General features: G+C 35.2%; 1 protein-coding gene across 1 annotated transcript in view; it reads left to right on the top strand.

The window, feature by feature from the left end:
* The window catches only part of elfn1a (extracellular leucine-rich repeat and fibronectin type III domain containing 1a), a 147,320-nt gene that overhangs the window by 80,641 nt on the left and 43,573 nt on the right, over window positions 1-23,106 (top strand). Inside the window, exon 2 of the mRNA XM_073830486.1 lies at window positions 1,491-1,554. The gene's annotated coding sequence lies outside the window, so the exon portion shown is untranslated. The remainder of the gene's footprint in view (window positions 1-1,490; window positions 1,555-23,106) is intronic.

The raw sequence follows: 23,106 nt of genomic DNA on the forward strand, positions 1-23,106 counted from the left end.
AAAATATTTCACAGTTGTACTGTTTTTGCCTTACTTTGAATCAAATAAATGCAGGCTTGGAGAGGAGAAGAGAGTTCTTTAAAAAACATTAAAAATCTTACTGTTCAAAAACTTTTGACTGGTAGTGTATCTATCTGTTAATCAGATTATGTATATTATATTGTAGATGGCACATTAAATACAGTAATGCCGGAGTTATTTTATTAGCAGTTATAATGCTGTTAAAGTATTTATTAATATTTTCGAACTATATTTTATTGTTATATCTTCAGTTTTCATTTTAATTTTAGTAGTTTAGTAATAACTTTAGTAACTTTATTATGTGTTTTTGTCAGTTGTTTTTCTTCATGTTTTTTATAATATAAGTATTTCTGCTAACCTTATTTTTATTTCAGATTTTGTTTTGTACTTTTAGTTACTTAACTTGAACTTATATATTCAGTTTTACCAAAAACTATTTTGAATTATAGTCTTTATTAATATTTTGAATTATATTTCATTTTCTATACTTTTCGGTTTTCATTTTAATTTTAATATTTAATTGCTTTATGATGTGTTTTTGTCAGCTGTATTTATTTCTAAAACCTTTAATTTATTTTTTTTATTTCAGTTTAGTACTTTTAGTTACTCAAACTTATTTATTTCAGTTAGTTGCCAATGCAACATTTCTTATCTAGTTTTATTTTATTTTATTTTATTTCAAGTTCAACAGAAATTATTTTGAATAGTTTTAGTTTAATTAATAATGCAAACTTATACATATTACCAGACTGACTTTTTTTTTGTCTTAAAGCTGTTCCTAAATAGTACTTGTGCTCAGGCTGCTTTCTCGTTCTGTTAAAATGTAACATCTGTTGAAATCTAAAACTCAAACCGTAATCCTTTAGATTGTTTTTCCATTTCCACAGTTAATCGTCTTTTTGTTGGAATTTTTACATTGCTGTGCCGAACATTCATTAGCACTCTGTGTGGATGTGCATGGAGCTCACAGAAAAAGACGTACTGAATTAATGGAGTGTTAATAATCGCTAACTCATTAGTGTCATCTTATTTGCATAGCATATCATTGCATCTTTTGAGCAGTGAATATTAATTTCTAAAGGCATGAAGTATTGCAAGATATAAATAGAAGAATTATCCATGGGTAAACCACTCATCATAAAGAAAAAAGTCAAAGCACTGAAAAGAGCTGCTATGTAATATTATTTGTTTCATATGCTTCTTTTTAGGCAAGTCAGGAGGTGTAGCACTAATAGGCTAAGATTTTCATGGCTGCTTGATTATTATTATTAATTAATTTTTTGGCACTTGAAAAAGGTTAGTAAATGGCTTCGCGTAATGAAAGTCCATCTTACTTTTACCGTTTTTGTCTTGATGTCTAAGGCAAAGTCATTGCTCTTACACAACCTAATGCGCGAAGTGACGTCTCTCGCGTATGTATGTGAATGTGAAAAACAGCCTCTAATTAGTTTTCTCCTTTTCTCCCATAGGGACGGGCCAGCTACTGATGGTGGATCTCAGACATGCATGTGATCACTAGACAGTTTAACCGGGGTAAGTCCTCTTTGGAATGACTCCATGACCTGAATAGTGGCTCGGCGAGAGGCTGTTCTAAAGCCCCAGTGTCCTCCTCTCTGATTGGATCTGGCCCTTTTTAAATCGCCACTGTGAGCGTTAAGACTTCACATTTAGTTATCGCTCTGATATCTGTAGAAGCTTTCAGACACTGAATGAACATATACCTACGTTTGAATTCAGTTCGTTTCTCCTTCAGTTCTAGTTCTGTCAGCTGATAAAATTAAATCAGTTACATGCTATGCTGAGTAAATAAGCAAATTAATTGCATGAATCAGTGTTTGCTTAGACAAACCTTTAAGTGACTGTGATTTCAAAGACATTACATTATTATGGCAGCTATTTGTTTTATTTCCATATCACAGTCTATCGGTCACCTGATATCCACAGCAATCAATTTTGTGTCTAAGTTTGTTGTTTATTTCAAGGTAGACTAGGGGTTGTTCACATAGGATGTGTTCTTAGACTATTTTTTAATTGTTTGCCAATGCATACATGGCCGTCGGGGCACATCATACTGTTTTTCAGCGTCTAGGACCATTGGCTCCATGTTTTTAAGACACGTGTCAAGTTAAAATGAGTTCAGCTTGGAAAAATGTGTCTAGAGACCCCTGCATTCTGTTTAATTCTATTTTGTAGTGTTGATTGCTTTACATTTTGGTGGTACTTCATGCTTCAATTGCTCTGATGGTAGGAACATTCATTTTTACAAAATGCACAAAGTGGGTAGGGTCAGTATTTAATTAACCCTTAAATGCATAGATGTTTCGCCAAATATTTTTACATGTTCGGGTCTTTAGCGACCCGGAGCTATATATCTAACACAGATGGATCTCTAACTGCTGTAATAGAGGTTTTGCACTTACCGCACATCACAGTTTGGTCAGTTACCTGGATGCGCTGCCATATTGGAGATACTCAGATGTAAACGACAGCATGGATTGCACAGTTAATGCACTACTGAATACATTGTTCTGCTAATTTATGCTGTCTAAACCATGGGAAAAAGCATGTGCTAAACCATACAGTAAGCAGGAAAGGGCACAGTATTTTGACAAACTAAAGTTAATTGATGGTAAAGAGCAGTAGCCTAATAATTAAGATATTAGCCTAATATTTTACCTACCTGACCAGAAATGAAAAGAACAAACACAAATGTTGTCAAGATTCTTGCCCTGTAAATCCTGGTTCATTTCGGGACAACCACAAACACCTTTTGTTCCTCAGACAGTTTTATGCACTCTTCTACTTGATTTGTTATAACTTTTGGCAGTCTGTAGTACTTCAAATGTTTTTCCCGGTCCGACCGCTTAGTACAGCCCAAAACATGACAATAACTGACAGTTTTCAGCAGCAATAATCAGCTAAATATGCGAGTTCTGTTCAGTTCAGTGACATTGTTTACATTCAGTGCCACCAATATGACCGATTGATGACTTGTCGTGAAAACACTCTATAGCATAAAACTCTCCTGATATGTTAATAAATTACAATTACAAAAGAGTAAAAGAAAGCATATTTGTTTACCTTTTTAAAAGAAGGGTTCAGTTCTTTCCAATTTTCCACTACATTTAGCATCTGGCTCATATTCCCAATCACAACCATATCATGTAATTAACAATACCACATTTGCAATCTAAACTATTGTTTTCAAATACTTCAAAAAATAATATTTTGATTGCTGGCAGCTCATTTACCATATTCACCATCAAATCACAGTGACACTTATATTTCATTGCGTACAGTACAGTAAAGCCATTCAAGCCAGTTTAAGTATTTCTGATGGTATTCTTCTGTTTTATGCCTGCAGTAATTATGAGTGAAACATCCCATCATCATTGTCTATCAAACAGGTCAACCAGCCTGGTTTTGGCTGGTCAGCAGGCTGGTTTTAGAGCGGTTTTGGCCACTTTTCCAGGCTGGTCTTGGCTGGCCAGGCTGGGAAACCACTAGCTAAAACCAGCCTGGGAGACCAGCTAAAATCAGATACTTCCAGCTTAAACCAACTAAGACCAGCCAACCAGTCTAGGCTGGTTTTAGCTGTTTTTTCAGCTTTTGACTGTACAAAACAGTTAATTTTATTACTTGATATTACAAACTGGTGTGTATTATCATATAATTTTAATGTATTATCTTAATTATGAACACATTGGTTTGTAGTGCAAACAGTTTTACATTTACTCTAGTTATTCTTCTTGTTATATCTCTATAGCGGCTAATGAACCGTAAGTCTTGCACATTCACAGAAAACAGCTTACTTCTGCGTTTTAAACGCAGGAATACTAAGAAGGTTGATGTCTAACTTTTAAAAAAAATGAAGGAGGGAGACATCCTGGGTCACTAAAGACCTGAAGTATGCATTTAAGGGTTAACCATCATTAATTGTTCCAAATTATTGTGCTAAATTGACAGCAGCAGTCATTTAATTTATTTAGCTTTGTAAAAGTACAACTGATGATAATGATTTTTTTTTTTTTACAAGATGAAAAGCTTCAAAAAGAGACATTAATTATACACTCCTAGATATAATGTGTCATCTGTTTAAAAATTCATGATTTTCCAAAAGATAAAGCCTTGATCATTGGACCTTTCAGTGCCTCAAAAAAAGTAAAAAAAAATGTAATGTGCCATGATATGGTATTCCAAAGCCACACAGAGGACGCTGAAAGTCTCAGATCTATTTTCATTCATGTTTTAATCATCGTTGTCAGTTACACTTTAATTATCATCACAGTCTGGATCTACAGCTGACAGCCTCTGCCCTCGTCTAGAGATCGATGACGTGGACGTCTACAGAAACCGTTATGACAACTTAATTTTAGTAAGAACGGGCCGATCCTTTGATGTGTCCTTATAAATCACATTAAGTGGCAAATATGAAAGAGCTTTAATATTTGATCATAGTGAATGGCCCAGGCAGTTTAATTTGCTTAGTTCTTATGGATATTCCTCTAGACACCATGCACTAGCACCGTTTTGCCTCCAAGGCTATTCTCTGACAGCAGCAGCCACGTGTGTTGACTTCTTGTGTGAATCTGTCCGTTGAGTCCTGGTGCATTCATTCTAGTTCACACTGGCTGATGCAACCCAGACTGTCAGTGGGGCAATGCCAAAGAGATTAGATGCTGCTTTACTCTGCTTGTCTTCACAGGGGAGAGAACTGAGCGGAGACAATCCTTCAAATATGCACCAATTCATTAGCAGCCATCCATTCTCTATACTGCTTATCCTTTCTCGGGCTGCGGGACAATTCATTAAACATGTAAATGAATGAGAACAATGCAAAAACTTGAAAGAACATTCCAGGTTCAGTACAAGATAAGCTCAGTCAATGGCATTTTTACCACAAAAAGTCATTCTGACTCATCCTGTGTATATATATATATGTGACTATGCAATATTTCTGCATATTCAATGCCTGGTTGAACTGTGAAGTTTTTCCAATAAAACAACACTGCGTACTAAGTAGTGCCGCTATTTAGTAAATTTGCCTCTCTGTCTTTTTACACATTAGAAAATTGGATGAAAAAAACTCCAAAGTGATAATCAGTTCACATCACACGATGGAGTATTTCACTAGTGAACAGATTTGAAGCCCTGCTTTGCAATCGACAGCTTTTTGTGTGAGACTTTGTGGGGTACTTCAGAACCCGGAGGACCAGACTGTCTGATGGGAGAGAGCCTTTCGGAGGTTGCATTAAGTCAGACAGCTTGATTTGACTGACAGTTTTCCGTTCTAATGCAAGGCATTTGTGAGGGGAATTTCTGAGGCAGATATTCGACATGTTCTGTCTGTCTGGAATCCTGCTTATAGAGCCCAAGGTTGATTCCAAATATACATAATACTGTCTAGCGGTGAAAATGAATGATTCGGTCATGTATTCAATCATTTATGAATTCTAGACCTATAAACCATATAAGCTGAACAATATTAGCTGGCACTGAGACACATTAGCTCGAAGATCATCATCCTCCTGAGCGATGTGTGGGCAGCTGTACTGATGTCTCATAGACTGGGCTGCCTCCTCCTCCTTCATGAATATTGTGATACATAATGTTTTTATATCTAAACAAAAGGGATTCACATCTATTTCTTGCGATTTCATATTCACAAGGGAGTAATGTCTAGAATTATTATCTATCTATCTTTCTATATATATATATATATATATATATATATATATATATATATATATATATATATATGCTGTTATATTGCTCATATATATATATATATATATATATATATATATATATATATATATATATATATATATATATATATGAGCAATATAACAGAAATATAACAGCATAGTGTCTTTAAAGGCCCACTTTTGTGCAGAACTACTTCCTTCCGCCATGAATTTAAATCCAAAGTTGACAGTTTAACAGCCGAGCCAAAGCCTCCGTGTTACTTTAGAACTAGTAACGAATGAACCATGAGTTGCTTCATTGAAAGCTTATTGTATTACTGTATTAAAAGCTCACTGTATTATGTAGAGTATTACGAAAGAGAGATGGACTGGGTGAGTGTGATTACCTGCATCTAATCCAGCATTCATTCTTCAGATTGGTCTCATATTCAAAATAAACATTAGTATCTGTTGAGGAAAGCGTTATCTTTGTCGTAATATTAATATCCTTTCATCTGTTAAGGGTGATTTTGCTACTAGTGCATTTGTTTGCTGCATCAAGCTGTTGTTGAAAGTAAAAATAACTTCCGTTTATAGAGTTAGCTTTTCAGTATAAAAGTCTTTACTGCTCTGACTCTTGTCGCCATCTGATGGCGGAACAATGTAACTAAAATCACCATCACAAACACAAACACCGTTTCTCAATACTAAACACTTTTAAATACTAGCATTACTATTTTTATATAAAAATATTATTTATTGAATAATAATATTTAATAAACAACAACAGCCATCATGAAAGTTGCTAGACAAGTCAGTCAAACATACAAAGACAGCGTTCTGATTTACAGCATTGGATTTACATAACCATGATGAGATTTTGCCAAAATTATTTGCTCTGGACAAATAATAGTTTAAGGAGATTTACCCAAAATAAATTATATCTTATGTTTAACGACTATAGAGAGATCATAGCCAGTGGTAAATTCCAGAGGTGAGGTGCACTTGAGTGGATTTATGATCGCTGAACGGTCGCTGACAATCTTGAGCTCACAAAATATCAACACAAATTTTCAAATAGACGTTATCTTTATTAACAAACTGCATATTTGAACTGTAAACAAATACATTCTCTCCTGAAAACCTCTTAAAACTACATTTCGTGACACAAAAACAGTATTATTTTTAAAATACAGTGGAAGCACAAAATTATATCACATAAAACATTTGCGAATAAGCACCGTTTCCATCCAAGTCAAAGAGAACAAAATAGTCACTTCCTGATAAACTGACACTACTTATCACTAAGAAAAGTAGGAGAAGCCACTGAATATAATAATTTTCATATATAATAAATTATTTGCGTCTCAGAGAGAGCGGGCAAAACAATAAAAGCGGTCACTGCTTTCGGAGGCGGATGCCAGCTGTTTGGGAACGCAGTCTTGTAAGACAGTTCTGGGAGGCAATTATACAAAAACACTTTGACGACATACTTTCAGAGATTCAGACTTTCAGACAGGCTCAGGCATTTTAGAATGACCATAAAGACATTTTAGAAGCTGTGCAATGAGATCGGTCCGCTGGTTAGTCAAGTTATCCTGTCCCATAGCGCAAAGTTACATGACTTTTTTGGTGTGCATGGAGAAATGTATTCACAAAATGCCTTTCCGTCTCCCATTATTCACATTAACCCTTTTTCACACAATTCAAAAACCACCTCAAGTGAGTATAAAAACTTTTTTGTGAATTAAAGGATTTTTTTATTTTTTTATTTCGGCATTTCCATCAGTCGTTTCTGATGCAATACTTAAAAATGGACATAAAAACAGGGTGATGGAACATAGCTTGTCTGTCTGTCTGTCTGTCTGTCTGTCTGTCTATGAGTCTGTCTCTCTGTCTATCTATCTATCTATCATCTGTCTTGCTATCTGTTTGCCTCGCTGCCTGTCATGTTGGAATTACAACAGAAACAACATTTTCAGGTTTGAGTAAGGAGGAGTCAGTGTGATATAAAACAGCTCAATAAACAACAAGTTAATATTGAGTAAATTACATTTTTAGACACAATATAGCCAGTTATATTGTCTGTCTTTTCTCAGCCGCTGCAGTGCAGAGCAAACCATAGTAATGGTATTTTGTTCATGAATGTTTCATTGTTTTTGAATGAATCAGTTGAATAATTCAATCAATCACTTAAAAGGCAGTCACTTGTTTCTTTTTCTAACAAATTAGTTAAAATAATAATTCAGTGACTTTCATACAGTGACTTTTTTGATCAAATCGATTAATTATTTAAATTACTCACTTTTAAATCCACTTTAAATGCACAGACTAGCTACATTGCTTAGGAAGCGCCCCCACCTTGCAGTTGTTCTAATAAACTATGTGCTCGGGGGATAAATCATTTGTTTAGATTTTGAGGATTATTTAAGCACATAGTGAGCATTGACAGCTTTTTTCATATTGCTGTTCCTGCAATAATCCACTCAAGGCCATGAGCTACAGTGATTTTTACCACGTCTAAGGGGCTTCACATCACGCCCAAAAACACCCTGTGGTAAAATCATTCTAACACATGGCCTCCTGTGGCTTATTGCTTTAATAGACATCTCCTCTGAAGCTTTCTAAGTCTCTAGATGCATTTCTCCTGAGTAATTCTGAACCCCAGTATTCATCAATATTCTTCTTTGCCTCTTGGGCCCTCGCTCGCTCTCACTTTCTCATTGAGTAGGCGAAACTCCAGACTGTTTCACATCACATCATTCTACTTTCTATGCACGACACACTGTTTTTGGTGTGGAGCTACATGGAACATAAAGAGTTCATCAGTGTTTGCGTGTTGTGTGACTTTTTAAAACCCCTGAAGCCTAACATCTCCTCCGGAATAGGTAAATATATTTCTGCTGTGCCGCTAATGTTATTCTTCTCGACGAATCAGTCAGTCGCATTTCCTAAATGTCATCATTTTTATTTCCAGCTGAGAAGAGGCATCCCTCCCACAGTCGTGGCCATTAGCTCTGCCATACAATCATTTCATCTATATGGGGCATGAAAAAGAGGTACAACGTGCTGCATCAGCTTAAAGCAATTGTTCATCTCTAATGACTTACATTTAGAAAACTCACTGCAATGCTAGCTGAAAGCAGAGAGGATTAATAAAAGCCAATTGCATCTCCAAAACCGGCGGCAGACGTGATAACTTATCAGCTCGCATACAATTTCAACTTCCTCTACTGCAGAAAGCCTATTTGAAACAAGTCTCCCAATGAACCCCTGTGATGGAAGGTGAACTTTAATGTTTATTTTTATAATAAACTAGCCACTGTGGTTGCCAAACCTTTACTGTAAAAGTATGGTAGCAATAATACAGGAATCATTCAAAGATGCCTACTCCCCCATAAATTACAAAGCAATTCAAACCTTTTACTCAAAACTGTAAAAGTACACATTTTGCCCTGTTAAATTAAATATACAGGTTTCAAAAGAGGGTTTCAGAGCGACTTTCAGTGCTCAATTCTTAAAATAACAATTTTTCTTGAATGTGAAGAACATTTGAATCATTTAAAACCATTTTCCACTATAAAAACTCTTTTTTGCAATGAAATGCCCATGACGTCCATTTTTTCATGAATGTTAAAGGTTCTTCATGGAACATAAATGCCAATAAAACGCCTTTATTATTATGTTTCTGACACCAACAGTCTGAGTACTGCTGTATCTAGAGGACACGTGAGTGTACCACACATGAATGTGTATTTACAGAGGTCACTGAGGCGTAGCAATGACCTTCTGATTTATTTGAGGTGCCTTCATAAAGTAAACTCATGTATCTTAGTGCATCAATCCTTTTCATCTGTCAGAGAGAAAGCAAGGAGAAACATTTTATCAGCAAGCAGTGCTGAGAGTATGTGACCAGTAATGGTTCTTGCAGACTATCAGTTTTTTTGGTCGAAAATAACCAAACACGCTAGCAACAAAACATCTCCATCAAAACAGACCAAGAAGTGCACCTGTGTAGACATATTTATAAGGCTTTCTTATATTTCTACCTGTGTGGAAAATACAGCCACGATGTAGCTGCTAAACAGCTCTTGTAGCTGTATTCCCATTACGCTTTACTGTTAAATGCCTAATGACTTGATCCTCAGACTTACTTGAATGGATTACCGTAGTAGATCTGAGATCAGCCTTTAGAACACTTTTTTGGTTTAACAAAGGCCGCTCTAAAATGGCCATAATTTGGAGTTGATCACAAAGCAAAGCTGTTATTTATATCCTACTGCATTGCATTCAGGAATTAATAACACACTTTGCAGAGAGGGAAGTCATCTATTGTAGAGCCCAGAGCTCTCACGTGGGCCGGTTCCCCAGCAACAGCCATTTCCAAATGGTCCAAATGAATAGTGCACCGGCGGACAAGCTGAAGGCATGACATGGCCGAGCAGACGGCCCCGTGAACTGTACTCCATGCTGATAATAACATATTGCCTACAGTTGTGCTTATACTTTAAATACCATTTGAAGAGTTTCAGTATTGCCTATAAGAAGTTTTTACTTGTTAAGTCAGTTGAGAACCCAACATATAGTAATAAGAACCAGGGATATTTAAGATTTAACGTATTTAAACAGGAAGATTCAATGTGATTTAATTTATAATTGCATGTATTTATACATAATGAGCATTTCCACACATTTGTGTAGACACTGAAATGTACTACATTTACAGTATCTATAGCATAAGCAGTTAACATATCGAATATTGAATTCATGAATGAATAAGTTGATTTTATTGTATTTAATCAATAATTTAATGCATTTGCCTAATTTTGACATTATATCTGTCTCGTTGTGTTATCTATGATTTCTGGTGCTGCAGTAAAGTTGTTTTAAAGAATTCAGTTTACCCAAGACAAAATTTCTAAATGTTATATTGAGTAAAAAATTGTTATTATATAAGTTGCCATGTAACAGGTACATGGATGTAGAATACATAAACAGCTTAAAACAGGTCAGTACTATATATATATTTAATTATATACACTTATGAGTAGGGCTGTCATGATTCCTCGATTAAATTTGAGTACTCGATTCTAAAAAGTCCTTGACTGCATTTTGCATTCAACTAACGAGAATCCATGAAAAGCATTATTGGGCTGTTTTCTAAAGCTTCACTAAATAATAAAACCATTTAAAAATCATATTAAAGCATGCATGTGGGTTATCTCAGAGCAGCTCTATTTAGAGTAAATGCTGCTCCGCACAAACAGTTTTTATTTACATGGTCAGACTCTGTAAATAATCACTGTAAAAAAAAAAATCACTCTGGACCCCTCACACCCAGCCCACTCTCTCTTTGAACTGTTGCCCTCTGGCCGACGCTGCAGAGCGCTGTGCACCAAAACAGCCAGACACAAGAACAGTATTTACCCCAAGCCATATCCCGCCTGAACCACACTTAACACACCTCAGTACTGGTCATGTGTAAACAACTCAACAAACCTTCTGTATATAGCACATATGCACATTCATAGTTCATCTTTTTTTTCTGTATATTTTTACTTATAATTTATTGTATATTCTTTTTTAATATTAGTGTTTTTTATTACCTTAACTTTATGTATGTCTGCACTATGTTTGTACTTTCTGTACTGGAAGCTCCTAACACCAAGACAAATTCTGATTCTGATTCTGATTCAGACCATCTTAAACTTTCAACTTGCATATGCTGTAAATCTTGAGTTCCTTGTAACGTTCATCTGGGAACAATGTGCGCCATTCTATCAGATTTAAAAAATAATTTATAAACCTACACCAACACAGTAAAATACATAATTCTACACCAACACAGTAAAATACATCATTCTTTCTTAATATGCTAACTCTTTATTGTGACTTCAAAATAAACATTTAAACACTTTATTTAAACTCTTTGTTTGCATGTTTTGATGTTCACATGTTCTGTAGCCATAAAGAGGAGGCCATAAAATTAAAGATTAAGTGGACATTTGAAGTAAATGTTTTTTAATCAATATTAAAGGGGTCATGACATGGTTTTTTAGTATTTTAATATGTATATATATACATGTGTGTAAAAGTTATTTTTAACCCTCATTCTGACCCTCTGCTTAAAATGATCTGTTTTAAGGGGCGGGTCCTTTAAGGCTTGTTAGTAATCAGCCATTGATATGATTTGCTAAACTGTCATTTCCAGACAAAGCATTATGAAACCATTTACTTACAGTTTGGGATGCAACTGCAGTCAGATCTAGTACCATCTTTCAACAAATGTTTCTTTGTGAAAACAAAACGCTCTGAACAATCCTCAGACACGATCCGGAATGGCGACGACAGACATAACACGAACACGCATCTGTATACTGTATCCATTGTAGACAAGATAGCGGCAGTGTTTGTAATTTCTATTTGCTTTTGACACGACACGCATTCAGTCCAGTGTCAAGTCGTTAAGCGACTGAGTGCCAGTGGGTGGGGCTTATGGTGAGAAGATGACTATTCGTTGATGTCTTCCTCTGGAGGCAGTGTTTATGCAAACGACTGTGCCCAGGTAATGTCACCTTGCACCTCGGATCCAAACACGCTGTTTTTGGAGCTTGATTAAATAAATGCTTGGTTTATAATAAGGAGTAGGTTTTAAGCTATGAAACTTGCAGGATGTTTTAATGGTACAAAGATCTTATATCCCCTTATATGGCAAAAGATCAAGGCAAATTTGATTTCTCTTGTCATGACCCCTTTAAACAAGCATTAGATTGCGCTGTAAAGTGTAAAAACTATTGTCAGGCCTCCGGTGCCCTCTACATGAATTAAGATTATGTTGTTTTATTACACAATGTATTCATTCAGTAAAACCATATGGTTACTTGCTTGATTTTATTTAAACCAATTATTATTGCATCATTGCCATCACATTTGTATTTTAAGTCATTCTGAAGTCTATTGTTTGCTTAGGTCTATTTTTGTTACCACAAAAAAAAAAAAACAACATCAATTACTTGATTAACCATCTGAATAATTGACCAGTTACTTGTGAGTGTAAGTGTACAATATATAACTATACAGCATAGCGCTAATGGCTAGCTTGCACTGTGATTATTTTTAAGAGCTATGTATTGTTTTGCTTCTTACATCTGCAGGGCAGAATAAATAAAGATCCTATGAGATGGTGATCATCCGTATGTAAGAGTCAAATGGCTGCTTCTATTAATAATTAGAGTAATTAGAGCTTGCTTGTTAATCGAGGCTCACTCGGGCCGAGAGAGGTAATGATGAAGAAAATAAATGTGAGTCGAGGCTGAGAGGCAGCTGTCACATGTTCATTACAGCGAGTGTGACTTCTCTCACTGCCGATGCTGATGAGCACATGGAGCTCTTCCATAGACAGTGAGCTCTCATCTGTGTCCTCTTGTCAAGGCTTGTACGGAATCTGTGCCTGCTGAATTGCACAAAAAGCTCAGAATTTATGTCATTCCGATATTTGATTAATATTTTGGTTAATTTGATAAAGCTTGTAAAGGCAAATGTAAGCGTTCCACAGAATTCCGTGGTAAAAATAAGAGAATGATTGTGTAATCTGTTCAGGCCTACTTTTCCTTTTTCATTCCAGACAAAATCACGAGGAAGATTCATCTCAGTGTGACCGTCAAATGCTCTCTGACTTCTTGGCCAGTGAAGTGATTGAGTGAAACAGGGCGTTTGTAAGATTTCAGTTTTAGGGGGATCAGCCCCCTACGTGAGCATGAGCTGATGTGGCTCAGAGGAATATTTCTTGCCTTAAGTGCAAGAGGTCATGAATTCGATTTTTCAGTCAAGCGAGATTTGTAAATAAACATTAATATTGCATCTTGTTTGTCAGTAGATGCATACCGGTATCTGAGGTATATGTGGCTGTATTTATATTGTGATTTCACTGAAATGGAGAGCTTTTAGAAAGGGAAATTAGCTCAGATTGCAGCCACTGCTTTCAGAGGGAGCCATAATCATATAATAAGAGTGCTGACAGCTGAGGTAATCAAAGATTTTTAGGTAAGCCGAGATGAAAGAAGCGTTTAAAGGTGAATCTGGTCTCTAGCGACAGCAAGCAGGACTGCAAAAATAATGACTGTTTACAAGCATGTTTTCCTGAAAACATGTCCACTTTGCTATTGGTTGATCAAACAAGTAGCCCCGCCCCAACTACCATGCCATTTGTTGAGCCACTGTTGCTGTGCTGGACAAAGCAATATTTTAAAAACAACTTTGCTGAGAATCATTGTACTGATGGCTTACTTAGAACTGTCTCTTTGATTTTAACATAAAAAATCGCTCACATTACCTTAACGTAGAGTTGGGTGATTATTCAAAATAAAACCAAAATCACATATGGTTTAGTGCAATTATAGTGCAACATACGCCAACCTTCTTTTCAAACTTGTAATGAGAAGCGCTTATAAACCGGCTGTCGTCAACAAAAGATAAGCTTTAAAGGCTCCCTGTTGTTTTCCTCTAAAATAGAAGCTTGATGGTTTAAAGTTTTAAAATGAAGAAATAAAGACAGCCATTAGTGTTGTAATTTTACAATAAAATCTTTGTGTTATATTTTAAATACTCTCTTTTTTCATTTTTTACGTGGAAATGTTGCGGTAATATTATTTAATAAATATTTAAAATCTAATTTAAATATATTTTATTTGTAATACAGTAGTCAACATTTGAAATGGATCAAAAAAGTTAATCAGAGTTGTCTAAGACAAGAACGGCTGTTGTGTTGGTTTTAGGACAACTTTGATGAAAGGTTTTGATTCACTTCAAATGTAGACTACTATAGTCATATTCACATATACTGTAATCACAAAAAATAGTATGTTTTAAAACACCATCACAATTTTTTTATCAGAAAAATCACTATTTGATTTTCCCCTTAATCTTGCCAGCCCTATCGTACTACACACACACACACACACACACACACACACACACACACACACACGTTGGGTTTACATGTTTTATGGGGACATTCCATAGGCGTAATGGTTTTTATACTGTACAAACCGTACTTTCTATCGCCCTACACCTACCCTACACCTAAACCTAGCCCTCACAGGAGATTGTGCACACTTTTACTTCATCAAAAAAACTCATTGTGCATGATTTATAAGCCTGTTTCCTCATGGGGACCTGAGAAATGTCCCCACAAGGTCAAAATCTACTGGTATTCCTATCCTTGTGGGGACATTTGGTCCCCATAACGTGATGAATACCAGGTACACACACACACACACACACACACACACACACACACACACACACACAAGATGCAATTTCAGTGAGAGAAGGAAATCTGCTTCAACTTGGGCTTTCATCTAGCAAATAGATGTAAATTTAGAGGCAAGTATGCGGATACACGCTGTAATCTCAGGACAATGGTGTGGTTTAAAGCTCAAGAGAACACCCTGTCTTAGGCTGTAAGCATAACAACGGTTTAAACCTGAGGCCACTCACCTCTAAATAGGGATGTCTGACCATCTGCCATTGCTTTTTATTAGCAATTTAGGTACAAGGCTGTATATCAGACTTTGCTTTGGCCTGCAGTACGAATGAAGTCACTTTAATGCATTAATTGGTGATTTTAGAAGGTCTGCACCTGTATTAGACAGTATTGTTGGTCATTGCTTGCATGCTGAGACTGAGTACAAACACTAAGAGGCAAAGTAGACAGACTTAAGCCATTCACACCATAATCCTATGTAATCCTTAAAGGGCCAGGGAACTTGTTTGGCACACATACTTAACAACTCAACTCACCGTCTAAAACTTGGAGAACAGGTTGAGAAATAGGTTACTACAAAGGTCAAGTGGCCTTAAAGGGACAGTTCGACTGAGAATGGAAAATCTGCCGATTGCTTGACCTGATGTCACTCCAAATTTGTTTGACTGACTTTCATCTGCAAAACATAAAAAGAAGATATTTTGGTTTTGTACAAGTAATAAAAGTCTATTTTGTTCTGGACCACATTAATTTTCACTGTATGGATAAACCCCGAAAATTTTCACAATTTAGAATTTATTCAATTTCATTTTTCTTCTTTGGTAGCACTTTATTTTACAATCCTGTTTCACCTGCACATACTATGTACTTATAGTAATTATGATAACTGGGTAATAATTATATGTACTAACCCCGAAGCTACACCTAACCCTATAATGTTAATGTGTAGTTATCTTATATTACCATTTACTTTTTTAGCTATGCACATTGTAAGAACACATATGTACATTTTCTATGAGGAGGCAGTGCCTCTATTACAAAATATTACAAAATACAACATTAAAAAGTGTATAAATCACTTGTTATAAAGAAACATTGTTCAACAGCAACACCAGAAGGTAAAGTTACAGCAGAAGACCGCATTTCTCTTGCTTTCCCTGAGCCAATTGAGTTTTAACAGACCCCCTAAAGCGTGTCGTGAGTTTGCTGGGAGGTAATTGAGAATGAATGGGGTAAAGTCATGTGAGAGGAGGCAATGCCTCCATTGCGATATGACTGGTTGTGATTTGCTGTGATTGGTTCATGCAATAAATCTTGTCTTTTGTATTCGTGCACAATGAACAAAAAACTCTCAAAAATAAAGGTTCCAAAAGAGTGTTTTTGCAGGGATGCCATAGAAGAACCATTTTTGGTTCTTCAAATAATCTTTCAGTGAACAGTTCAAGAACAATTTTGAAGAATATTTTAAAAATCTAAAAAATCTGTTTTGACAGTAAAGAACCTTTTCTGCATTTGAAAGGTTCCATGCATGGTTCCAAAGGCTCCTTATGGAACCATCAATGCCAAAAAATATATTATTTTGGAATGACATGAGGATAAGCAAAAGATGGCAAGATTAATTTATTCATTGTCTATTCCCCTCAAAATGAAAATTTTTTCATGTTGTTTTAAACCTAACTTTTTTCTTCTTCTTTGGAACATACTGTAAATGAATGTCTAATAATTTTTAATCTTTTTTGTGCATTTATTGAAAGTGTATATAGTCAACATAATTAAGCTTTTAAAAGTTTATAAAAGATTCAAGTAATCAATATGTGATCCTGGACCACAAAACCAGTCTTAAGTAGCACGGGTATATTTGTGGCAATAGCCAAAAATACATTGTATGGGTCAAAATGATTGATTTGTCTTTTATGCCAAAAATCATTAAGGTATCAGGTAAAGATCATGTTCCATAAAAAATATTTTGTAAATGTCCTACTGGAAATATATTAGAACTTCATTTTTGATTAGTAATATGCATTGCTAAGAACTTCATTTGGACAGTTTTAAAGGTGATTTTCTCAAAATTGAGATTTTTTTGCATCCTCAGATTCCTGATTTTAAAATAGTATCTCAGCCAAATAATGCCAAATAAAGCTTATTTATTCAGCTTTCAGATGTTGTATAAATCTCAATATCAAAAAATTGGCCCTTATGACTGGATTTGTGGTCCAGGGTCACAAATGATAATTGTATTGCTTTTGTGCTTAATTATTACTAATGATCAAATTTAATTCACATATAAACATTGATCAACACATGCTGTAAGTACAGAGCTTACAAATATAGTAAACAGAAGCTGTACTTGTTTGATATTTAATGTGAGCTTGAAAATGATTACTTATTACTTGTTAGACTTTCAAAGGATTGACAATTGTGATGATATAGCCTAATATTAAAATTTTTTAATTTGTGTTCTGAAGGTGAATGAAGGTCCAATGAATTTGGAATGACATAAGGGAGAATAAGTGATGACAGAATTTTCATTTTTGGGTGAACTATCCCTTTAAGATGTTCAAGTAATATGAAATAGTTGAAAAGGTGAAGTTTATTTATGCACAATCCCTTAGAAGCGTAATTGCTTTATAACCGAACCAGCTCTCAGCATCCACATCAAACTCATGTTACACTCTGAGGAAACATGCTTTGTCGAACTATCATTTATTCATGTGGCATGCTTTTTTATGTGCTCTTGAAAGGGTTTGGTACGGCACTACAGGTTTTTAGCTGAATGGACGCGCAGGCTGCGTTCTGCGGATGTGGATTAGAAGATGGAATGCATTTTGGCGTCTCGGGCGTCGAGATGCAGTAGTAATGGCTGTATAATGCCTACAGTGATCTCAGTGATGACATGAGATAGAGAGGTGTGAGAAAAAGGACGCTTTGTGTGAAGTGTGGAAAGTGCCATCTAGTGGTATTAAAGGCGTCTCTTTCATCTTGTTTGGCACGTCATCATAGCTTGTCTTTATACCTTGAAAGGACTTTCTCTCATGCATTTGTCAAAAAGAGCACTTCCATTAGATAGCTCGTCCTTAGCAATGCTGAATTTGTAAAACATCTACTTTCACAAAAAGTCAGTGAGAGAGTTTTCTGCAGTCTCTGTGCTGATACTATTATATCTGTATTGTACTATATACAACTGATAGGTCCATCAGCAAGGCCAGAAATATCATACTTTATAAAGAGCTACTAATTTAAAAACAGTTTTTTTTCTTTTCTTCTAGTTTAAGTCTACAATCAAATCTAATCTCACAAGGTCTGACTTTATGTCACATGAGTGTCATACACCTACTTTATTGATTTATTTCTTGGCACCAGTAGTAACTAGTTGCTCATTTAAATAAATAAATATAAGAAATAAATAGCATTCCTTGCATTTTCCGTGCTTACAAATGGTAGGACTGAAATTGGTGAGCTGTTTTATGGCTGAAATGATTAACTTAAAACAAAATTTGTTTAGATCATTTCAAAAGAGGACTTTGAATGATTGCTGCAACTGCTCTAAGGATTTAAAGGAAGTCAAAAGAGCCAATGAACTGTATTTCTGTAGGAGTGTAACAGTGTCAAGATTGATTAGATGTTGTCATCTGATATGAAGTCCTCATCATCTTAGAGTCAAATTACTGTTTCTGAAGAAAAGAGTTTTGCAAACTAGCGCTTTTGAGGAAGCCTCAAAAGAATTATTTACAGACTTTAAAGAGCCTGTCACACAAGCTTAATTGATCTTTCATAAAGATATCAAGATAAATTGCCCTCTTAAAATCTGAGACTCAAACTTCTTTGCTGAGCAATAAAATGAGAGGAGAAATTTAGTTTACTGTAATTGGCATGAAGTTAACAAAATCTCCCTTGTCCCAACTGTTTATAGTGATGCCTTCAGTCACAATATATTAACATTTTTTAACAGAATGCTTTGGAATTTTGAAGATTTTAAAACAATATAAGGTGGCATAAATCAAAGCAGAACTTTTTTGGTTCTACCTTTTTTGAGAATATTGTGTAACACAAAACTAGTGTGATTTTGTACATACTATCTACTGTCATTAAATAATATATAAACTGAAGTGGGGTCCAGACATCTGAGACCACCACGAATATCTATAATGTAAAATTATATTTGATTCTGTAGTTGAAAGGAAGACCCACTGACCTTTGTGTGAATATTATCTAAAATGGTGTGGATTTGATCTGAAAAATTAACAAAGTTTGAGGTTTGTAAAAAGCTAATGGCATAAAATAAATATTTAATATAAATATTTAGGAACTAATTAAGGCAGAAATTTTTTGTTTGTATTTCAAATTATTTAAGATTCTGTATTTGAGAAGAAATGCCTACTAGCAGCCAACAACAAAAAGGCCAACAGAGCACCACTTAAGTCATTTTTCAGGATTTTTGTAAATATTATCTAAAAACTGTATAAAATAACTGCAATTTGATGTACACTGCTGTTCAAAAGTTTGGGGTCAGTAATTTTTATTTATTTATTATATTACATTTTTTTAGAGAAGATTGTGCTCATCAAAGTTCAATTTATTTGATCAAAAATACAGAAAAAAATATTACTATGAAATATTACTGCAATTTAAAATAACAGTTTTGTATTTTAATAATTTATTCCGGAAAGCAAAGCTGAATTTTCATCAGCCATTACTGCAGTCTTCAATGTCAAACAATCCTTCAGAAATCATTCTAATATGCTGATTTATTATCAATGTTGGAAGCAGTTTTACTTAATATTTTTTGGAACCTTTGACGCTTTTTTCAGCATTCTTTGATGAATAAAAAGTTAAAAAGATCAGCATTTATTCAAGAAACAGTATAAGTCTTTACTATCACTTTTTATCAATTTAACATATCTTTGCTGAAAAAAGTATAAAAGTATCAAAATTTCCTGACCCCAAACTTTGAACAGTAGTGTATACTGTTACAAAAGATTTCTATTTTTAAAAAAATGCTGTTTTTAATGGTTAATTAATTAAAGAATCCTATTTAAAAAGTATCACAGGTTCCAAAAAAATTAAGCAGCACAACTGCTTTCAACATCAATAATAAATCAGCATGTTAGAATGATTTCTGAAGGATCATGTCACACTGAAGACAGGAGGACAATTCAGCTATGCATCACAGAAATAAATTCTATTTTTACATTAATGTTTAAAACTGCTATTTTAAATTGCAATAATATTTCACAATATTATTATTTTTTCTGTATTTTAAATTAAATAATCGCAGCCTTGATGAGCAGAAAAGACTTTAAAAACATTTAAAAAAATCTTATTGATCCCAAACCTTTGAATGCCAGTGTACTTTACATTCCTTTTGATCATGGAAATTAGCAGTTTTAGGTTTTTAAAAAGTAAAAAACAAAAAACAAACAAACAAACAAAAAAAAAACATAAGAAGTCAAATAATAGCTAAACAACAAAACAGACATATGATGAAGAAAAGCTAATTAAAATTCTGCAATTTTTTTTGTTTACATGATAGTGTTCTTAAGTGAATTTTAATTAAATAGAAACAGTTGGGTAAACCAGTGCAATTTTATGCAAGCTGTTGTCATTAAAAATATATATTACCTACAGTGGGGTCCAGACATCTGAGACCATGCTGAAAATCTGTAACTTGAATTATTTAGGTTTCTGTAGTTGAGTAGGAACACCCAGCAGCCAACAACAAAAAGACTCACTGACCTCTGTTGATTCCATTTTAGTAAATAATAATTTTAACCACATCCCATTTGCTCCCGGAAGTTTTAGGTTTTCAATAAGGTTATGGCATAAAAATCCTAAGAAATGTTTAAGATTCAGCAGCCAAATATCAGCCACAAGCCTACCAACAACCAACAGCGCAACTCAACGGCCTCCAGTGATTTCATGGCTGTCAATGTGAGCGGTGGCTTAATGCGGCTGAACTGTTTTGCGAGTGCTTGGATATGGGAAGCCAAACAACCCAAAAGTGGGACGAAACAGCGCTGTATTAAAATGCTCTCGCCGCGCTGACATGTCATCTGCGCGGCCCAAAAGGACCGAGCCGCTCGACCGACTCGACAGCGCAGGGAAGATGTGTTTGCTAGCGCCACCCAATGGGCAGCGCGGCGCTGACAAACACCAGAAGTGGGGCGGGACTTGCTGGTTTCATTGTAATCTCAAACGCCATTGGTTACCTCCTCTATTCCGGAAGTCAGTCAAGTTAATAAGCTTAATGTTGTAGAAATATAAAATATAACTTTAACCATTCCAATAACCGTAGAAAAGAGTCATTACAACCTAAAAAGAGGGTTTATGTCCTGGGTTTATGGGTTATTAGTTATTATGGAAATTAATACAATATTAAATGATTATAATAACATTGTTGGTTAAAATTTTATTTTTGTTTATATTCGTTTTCCCCCTTCATTTCGATCTCTTTACTTAACGTTCTATAGACCATTTCAAGGATGTAAACAATAACAAGCGCGTTGGAACGTTACTGCGCATGTCCGGTCCTGAAACATTTCCGGTAGCGCTATTTCTCCGATCTGTCAATACGAACACATTCTTTTAAAATTTAGCGAAAAAGCTGGTTAAGGTAAAAAAGCTGCTCATTAACTAATCGATGCTGCGTGCGTGTACACGGGAGATTGCTAAAAGCATATCACATGAACGGAAATATTGTGAACATTTATTCGTACAATGGATGTCATCAGTCTGAAGCAAGCAGTGCAACTTACTTCATGTTTTGTTCCCAAGATATCCGGAGGTTGTTCGTGATTCATTTACTTGCATTGCGTGGTCAGTCTGTATTTCTGTTTAAATATTTGTTTTCATAAGTACATTACTTTTCACAATACATATCGTTCCAAACAACGCTAAATGTATGCTATTAAACTAAGCGCTCTATGCTATTATTACGTGTTGAATTCATTTCAACATGTGTTCAACGTTAGTTTGGTCAAGTTTGTTGCTGTGGAACAGTGCAAGTGGAGGGTATGAATGCTCCGAGTCATCATGTGATCACAAATAAACAAGATCGTCGCAATTCAATGCTGGCTAACGTGTTTTTCATAAACCTGTAGATCTGCAGATTAATAAATGCACACACAAACACACATAAAGCATTCATATATGTTTTTATGCACGTATTTACTGTTCACGCCCACACAAATATATATATATATATATATTCATGTGAAAATGAATACTGGTGTAATGTAAAGGCTGATGCTAATTCAGCTTTGCACAACATATTTTTTATAATAGAAATCATTTAAATAATTAATCATGTTAATAAACATAAAATACTTATTTCAAAAACATAAAAAAACTACTTTGTCCAAACTTTTGACCAGTACTGTATATAAACAAAAAGCATTCTCTCACTTTCAACTGTTTTTATTTCCAGCACATGTATTGATATGTAAATATTTGTATGAACATAAAATGCTTCAACAAATGAAACAACAACAACTGAAACAACATTTGAACTGAAATGGAGTACAAAGGGGGAACAAATGTCAAAAGCAGCAGTCTGTATCTGGCCTGGTCATCAGTCGCTTTAAGTACTACACTAAATTAGTGAATACTACACTCAAGTTCTCAATCACATCTGGGTGTTGATATGGTCAGATGTGGTTTGTCACTGCAGGATGATCAGCTGTCCTTGGGTGTCTACAGATGATGGCTCTCCTTACACTGCCTTCTCAGATTTGGTGACCCTTCTGTATTTCTGCAACTGTTTACATCAGTTTAGAATACTTTCTAGAAAACAAAACAAAGGATATTAGCCATCATTATGAAAATGTATATAACACCTGTATAAATTTTGTTTACATTATATAAGGTGTGGCGGGAGTCCCGAGGCACAATCAGCGTCGCCCTGGCAACTCACGCCAAACACCTGGACCTCATCACCACGGACCAATCGTTCACGGACGCCGCCCCTACAAAAGCCGGTTGCTCACCACAGATCACTGAGAAACTATCTCCGATGAGGTTGAAGCTTACCTGCTCTCTGCTCTCATTTCCCCCTACAGATTCGCCGTGAACGATTGGCCACCGTCACTTCTGGACACCGCCACCACCGCGAACTCACCTTCAAGCACCTACCCGTTT

Source organism: Garra rufa, chromosome 1 (genome assembly GCF_049309525.1).
Source record: "Garra rufa chromosome 1, GarRuf1.0, whole genome shotgun sequence".
NCBI lineage: Eukaryota > Metazoa > Chordata > Actinopteri > Cypriniformes > Cyprinidae > Garra > Garra rufa.